The sequence below is a fragment of the Miniopterus natalensis genome, chromosome 3 (assembly GCF_054644295.1).
Source record: "Miniopterus natalensis isolate mMinNat1 chromosome 3, mMinNat1.hap1, whole genome shotgun sequence".
NCBI lineage: Eukaryota > Metazoa > Chordata > Mammalia > Chiroptera > Miniopteridae > Miniopterus > Miniopterus natalensis.
Window position 1 is genome coordinate 74,078,848 of NC_142083.1, and position 6,990 is coordinate 74,085,837.

Below are 6,990 nucleotides of genomic sequence, written 5' to 3' on the forward strand. Positions count from 1 at the left end.
CTCAGTGTCCTGGTTTCCTTGGGCAAAATCAGACCGTCCTCTGACCTCCATCCTTCTCGCGCCATGGGTGAAACCCACCTGGAGACCCAGTTCAGATCCAGGCTCTTCCACTGTTGGACCTTGGGAAGTCAGTAACTTCTCTGAACCTGTAGAATGAGTATATAGCATACTTGTTCTAATATCTTATATAGTTATTGTGAAAACCAGAAGTGCTCAGTCAATTCTCTGTCCCAATACCCCTTGTTGTGTCAGCCTTCAAGCTTAGATGGCTTCTCTCAGGCCCTCAGTCCCCACATCCTTGGCTGGGTCTCAGGCCATAATCTTTATTTTCGTACGAGCATTCCATACTACCTATGCCTCACCCTATACCCGTAGGGAGCCCGCAGCCCATCCCAGACTCCTTCCCTCCTTATATTACTCCCTGCCATACCCCTTGCTCCTATTCCTTAAATCCTCTCGCCCTTTGAAGCCACTTCTCCCCCACATCCCAGTCCCCAGCCCTGATCTCCTCTAGTACCTGTACTCTCCCCTCCCCCATCCTTGTACCCTCAACCCTAAGTCTTTACTCTCCACCCCAGTGTCCCAGTCCTTCCTCCCCCACACCCCTGTCTCTAGTTAGGTACAGATGCCCTCGTCATCTTAGAACCCCCCAGCTGTATTTCCCAGACTCTGGCCCCCCATTCTGAGGCTCCATTCCTTTTCCTCCCCCCTAAGGGCCCTGGATTCCCATGGGTGGGATGGTTGGGATGCGGGTTCCCCCAGGTCCTCAAGGGTGAGGGAAGTGGGGCCCTGAGGTAGAGAAGCTCCCTCAGCCCCCTTCTCCTCATTCCCCTCATTCTCCCTCCCCTCCTTACTGCCTCACTCACCTTCTACCCTCTTCCCAGCTCCTCTTCCTCACCCTCTTCCTGCCCCCACCCCTGTCCCTCCAGTAACCTCTGAGGCCAGAAGCCCCCAGCCTCCTCGGCAGGAAGGTCTCTTTTGGGGACCAGAAGTCTCCAGTTCTCTCATGGAACACAATATAACATTTATTGCAAAAGAAGCTGTTCTGTGTCTTTCTCCTTCTCACTTCCTGGTGCCTTCACTTGGCTACAGAACGGGGTCATCTGGAGGAGATAGATGTAGGAGAGCCTGGGAAAGCTAGTTTCTCCCAGTGAGGAAGGAAGGGGTCCCTCATAGGGAATGTAGAAACTGGGAGGCCCATTGTCTTAGGGAGTGGGAAGCGTCTCCATTAGTAGCACATGGGGCCTGTTGAATTTGTTATCTGTTTCCTTCCCTTCTTGACATCAGGAGTTTAGGGTTGGGTCAGGGAGGTGGGTAGTCCAGACTGGATGAGCTGCCATTTGCGCTGATGGGTAAGCTGGGCCTCCCTAAAGACCTTGAGCCTTGAGTCTCCCCAAGCCTGGGTGGCGGACACCCTCACACGAGGGCATGCCATGCCCAGGACTTGGGCCCTTCTGTTCCCCCTATTGTGGGTAGCTAGGCCTGCTGGACTGGAGCTGAGCATGGTCTGGGCTGACAGTGTGAGGTTCTTTGGATGGGGGTTTGGGACAGGTTCCTGGGAACTTTTCCTGGGACAGTCAAGGGACTGGCAGTGGCCAGGGGTGTAGACCAGGACCATAAAGGCTCAGGTGTGAATGGAGCCCCACTCCGGAGAGGGGCTGGTGGTTGGAGGCTCTGGGGAAGGTGTGCACTACTTTGAAAGGGTCCAGCTTGAGGTGGATGACGGGAAAGGAAGGCTGGAGGAAAGAGGAGCCTCTCAGGGGTTGGGGTGGAGGGTCCTTCATTAACCCCTGCCTGTTGCTGGCTGCTTCTCCCAGAGTTTGTCACCCCCTCCCTCTCCCTGGCACTCACCCTCTCCCTGGTATTTCTTGGCCCCATCACACACTCACACCTCTGGCTTCCTGTCCCTCCTTCTGGCTCTGCCCTACCTGTGACTCTGGCTTTCTAGAAAGACCCTGGCTCTGGGGGGGTCAGCTCTCCAGGAGTTAGAGGGGAAGAGGGTTGACAGGATGCCCTTTGTGCAATTCCTTGTGCTCCATTACTGCACCCTCACCCTGGGCCAGGCTCTGTCTTTCCTTAAAGCAAAGATCCCCAGGATCCTTTTTATAGCTGACCCCTCCCTGGGAGGTGCTCATTTCTTTGTCTCTCCTGATGGGGAGGGATCCTGCAGCCAGGGCCCCCCTCTGTAGGGTATGTTGGTGATTTGGATCTTGTCCCTGGCTCTCTGGCTCTGGGCACCCACTGCTGCCACAACACCTGTGAGTGAGACCCAGCCTGGCCTGGAAATCTCTGGTGGTCCCAGCAAGTGTGGGCCTCAGGCAGGGCTGCAGGTGGCTGGCCTCCCTACTTCCCCCTCTCCCACCCTTTGCAGGGGATGGAGCTGCTAAAGGGCTGGATACCAGCTGTGACCTCATCCTGCCTTTGGGGATGCAAACGTGGTCACCCTGGACACCTGTGGGTGCAGAGGAAGGGGCATGGCTGGTTGTGCAGTTGATGGCCAGTACCAAGCCCCTTGGTACTAAGTGGGGGCTGGAATTCACCCCCTCTGCTCTCCAGGTTTCCCCTGGGATAAGGGACTTTTTCCTTATCTAAACAGTGGTCTCTGCCTGCCTCATCCTCGGGGCTACCTCTGTCCAGAGGGCCAGGTTTTTCTGACCTCACAGCTGTACTCACTGTACAAGCTGCCAGCCCTGGATGGGGAGTGAAGGGGTCCACGGGCATTTGACAGCATCCCTGCTTGCTTGGGAAGAGCCTCAGAGGCCCCTAGTTAAGCCCCTCTAGTTAGACATTGCTGAAGGACTGAGGAGGAGACAGGTTCTGGGGTCCTTGTTGAACCTTGTCAGGGCCATTTGTCTGGGAAGTGACTGATTGCAAGCTGATTTCCAGATTAGAACACTCTTGATTCCCCAGAGATAAGGAGGAGATCTGGAGAAGGGGTGGGCAGGGCAGATACTGGAGCCAGGAACAACGGATAGAACCTAGAGTCCCAGGTAAAAGAGGCAGCTCTTGAGTTAAAGGACCTGCAAAGTGTGTGGAGAAGGACAGCCAGTAGGCAGGGGTCTCTGCAGGAGGGAACGTAGGCCCTTGGAGTCCACCTTAGCCCCCTGTGCCCTGACATACCTACTTTTGCCCTATCCAGACATGCTGGGGGGCAGTGGCAGAGGCCAGGAGCTAAGGGAAGAGGAGCATGGGCTGCGAGTGTAAAGTATGTGAATTTAGGGACATTATAAAAATACATTAATTACAAATATATTAGCTCTAAGGTAATAAACAGAATAGGAAGCTATGGGGGGGTAGAGGGGTCCTCCCTGCCTCCACTCCTCCAGCAGACTCCGGACCTCTCTCTGGCCAGGTTATCTGAGGAGAGGGATGGTGGTGGTGGTGGTGATGATGATGAAGGGCCCAACAGTCAGCAAGTACACAGCCTCTGTGTGTCCAGCCATGCATTAGAGACAGCCACCATCAGAAGTAAAGACTCTTTGTTACACCCAACTTACCTGAGACTAATTCACACAGAGACTAAACTGAGCGTTTGGAAATTTATTAGCTGGCGGCTGCGAGCAGACTCCTGTCCTAAACAAACTCGCAGCCCCGAACAGTCTTTGCAGGGAGAATATAAAGGCAAAACCTATGTCCTGGTTGGCATGGAGACTGGTGGTAGCCTAGCAAAGCAATGCACAGAAGCCAAGGTGAGCATTGTTTAATCATTATGGTTGGCTATTTCCTAGCACTAGCTTGTAACTGTTAGTTCAGGGTTATAAAACAGGGTTGGCAGTTAGATTAAAAATGAGGGTTACATGCTTCATGATTAAAAAATGAGAGTTACATGCTTCACTTGTTCCTAAGCATTGACACATGTGAATCCATCAGCATGCAAAAGAATAAAAAAGCATCTCTCTGTGATAAGTGCAGATAGCTGCCAGAGGAGGGGAGGTCAGGCAAATAGAGCCATTCCAAGGGGACTCCTGAGAGCCCGATGATTACCCAGAGGCCACCTGTCCCCACTCACAGAAGGCTCTGCTATTTACAAAGCCATTTCAGAGGAGGTAGCTCACAAGGAAGACCGTGTAAGGAAGTGAAGACAGACAGGAAATTAAGGCTCAGAGAGGGTGAATGATCTACCTGGGCCCACACAGCAAATAATTAACATGACGTTACCCATTCAATATCAGGTTTGTGCTTCTCATCCCCACACTGGAGGACCTCAGCCCTCTGCAACATCCCCACCCCCTGAATGTATTCTGGGTCCTCAGGGAGGGGTTCAGATGGGTCAGAGATCACAGTGGCATCTGTAGGTTTCTTTGTTTCTAATCTGCACCCGCCTCTGGATACTCCAGTTCACTATGAGGACTGATGAGGTTTTGGACAAGTAAGGAGAAAGAATTCCAGTCTGAGAAGGTAGGAAAAACACATGCATGACTGTGCAGGGGAACAGAGGCTTAGGAGTGCCTGGAAGGCAAGGGGGCATGTACTGGGTGGGTATAAATTTCGGTATAAATTCACGTTTAGTGATGAGGGAGCATCTTTGGGTGACAGGAGCATTAAAGCCAAGTGGAGGCTTTTAGACACCAGAGGACCTCCTTGAGTGGGTTGCCCCTGTTAGAGCAGATCTGAAGAGAGGCACTGAGAGCCATCCGGGCATGAGGCCAAGAGGGTTCAGCTGGGGACCCAACTCCCCTGGAAATGAAGAGGAAGTTTCTCTTTGATGATGGGTTGTGGGGGCACCAAGGCAGATGGTTCTAGGTCCATCGTGACTGGGATGGCAGGGGACTCTTTTTGGTGGTTGACAATGGCCTCTAGGTGGGCCTGTCGAGTTTGAGGTGACCATGGGTTTCTGGGTGGAGCTGTCCTGGAGGCCTGGGGCTCAGCAGGGAGCACAGGAATAGAATTCTACATTCTCCATAAGCTGCAGAGGCCACAAAGTTCCGACAATGCAGGATCAACTTGAGGATTTGAGACTGTATCCTGATTTGTGTACATAAAGTTCCAAAGGGCTTACAGTAAGGGTGGGGAGGGGAGATCCTCAGGATGGCAGTCAGGGACAGGGACTGTCCTGGAGGGGTTGGGGCAGGAGCTGAAAGGAGTCAGAGAAATAAAAATTATGAACAAGTAAAAAATCAGGAAGAGTGTGGTAACAGTGAGAACAGATTTGTTTACAGTAAACAGAGAGACAGCCTTTGAAACTTGTGTGATGTAAATTTGGAGCAGTTAAACGCAAATGCTATCTTATATGATAGTAATAAACTTACTCATTCAGCAAACATTCCCAGGCTGGCTTGACCTGGCCAGGTGCTGGGTGCTCTGGATGAGGCAGAATGAATAAAAGTTTATCACTGAGTTTTGAGGTGGGGACATGTGAATGGCACCGAAAAACCCACAACCCAAGCCTGGTGCTGAGGCTCTGAAAGGGGCCCAGGATTATGGAGGAGTGTGGAGATGGGCCTCAGGGGCTGCTCTTGCCTAGGCTGATCCGGGAGGCTGCATTAGAATTTGGAGGGAGAGGTGGCATTAGAGTTTGGTGGTTGTTGAGTAGTAGAGGGAGAAAGTACTAATAGTTGCTCAAAAACCTTAAACAAAATCTGAACCCACAAAGCCATATATAGCTATAGAGAGAATTGGAATATTGATTTAAAAATTCCCTGGGGTACAGCAAATTGGGAAGCCATACTGACCCTGTAGTCTGGCTATTATATTAATCATCAAAATTGCTGACGTTCACTGAGGGTCTGCCACCGTTCTAAACATCTATGATCTCATTTAACTTTCGCCACAACCGAAGAGGAAGTGTTACTGATTTCTGTTTTATATGTGGGGAAACTGAGGCTCAGAGATGTTAAATTACTTGTTTAAGGTCACCCATCCAGCAAGTGGAGGAACCAGAATTTAAACCCAAGCTGCCTGACTCCAGAGCCCACATTCTCAACCACCTGCTATAATCTAGGGTGCCCATGTTAGTTAGTTTCCTGTGGCTGCTATAACAAATTACCACAAACTTGGTGGCTTCAAAGAACAGAAATATAGTCTCTCACAGTTGTGGAGGCCAGAAATCTGAAAAAAGGTATCATCAGGGCCCACTCCCTTCGCCTAGGGGAAGCTCCTTCCTTGCCTCTTCCAGCTGCTGGTGGCTCCTGTGTTCCTTGACTGTAGTGGCATAAACTCGACTCTCTACCTCTGTCATAGCCTTTCCTGTGTGTTGAATCTCTTTTTTTCTTTTATAAGGACACCAGTATTTGGATTTAAAGCCCACCCTAAATCCAAGATGATCTGATCTTGAAATCCTTAATTACATCTGCAGAGACCCTATTTCCAAGTAAGATCACATTCACAGGTACCAGGGGTTAGGACTTGGACATAGCTTTGGGGGATCCAATTCAATCCACTATATCATGCTTCAGCAGCAACCAGCTGCTCTCTCTCCAGAAAGGCAGGGGGCAAGGGGCAGGTGGCACTGTCAGCTCGCACTAGAAAGCCAAGAAACCCATCCATTTGACACAGATGGGTGCAGGGAGGAGGAGAAAGAGCCAACTCTGCCAGGTGGGAATGACCTTATAGAAAAGGAGCCAGGCCCGAGCCACTGAGCTTGATCATGGCACGGCTGAATGTGCACCCAGCACTGGGTGACTGAAACACATCCCAGTGGCCTCACTGCTTCTCTTGTAGAATATTCTAGAATGAGCAGTGTGGTCAGGGCAGCCATCATTCATCACCATTTCCCAGAGGAAATGACAGTTCAGAAAGGTTAGCTGCATAAGACCCCCAGTAGCCACTTAGCTGCTGATCCTGGAGCCACTCCCGGGCTCCCACACTTTGGGGCTGCTCCTGTGAACCCAGCTGACTGAGTTCACCACAAGCAGAAGTGTGTTTTGGAGGTGGTAGGAGGGCCAGTTTTATAGTACAGTAGTGGTCTTCAGACTTCTTGTCCCGAGATACCTTCCAGGGCCTTTCCCCATGTGAAAGACTTGCCCGCAAACCAACTGCCTTACTCAAATG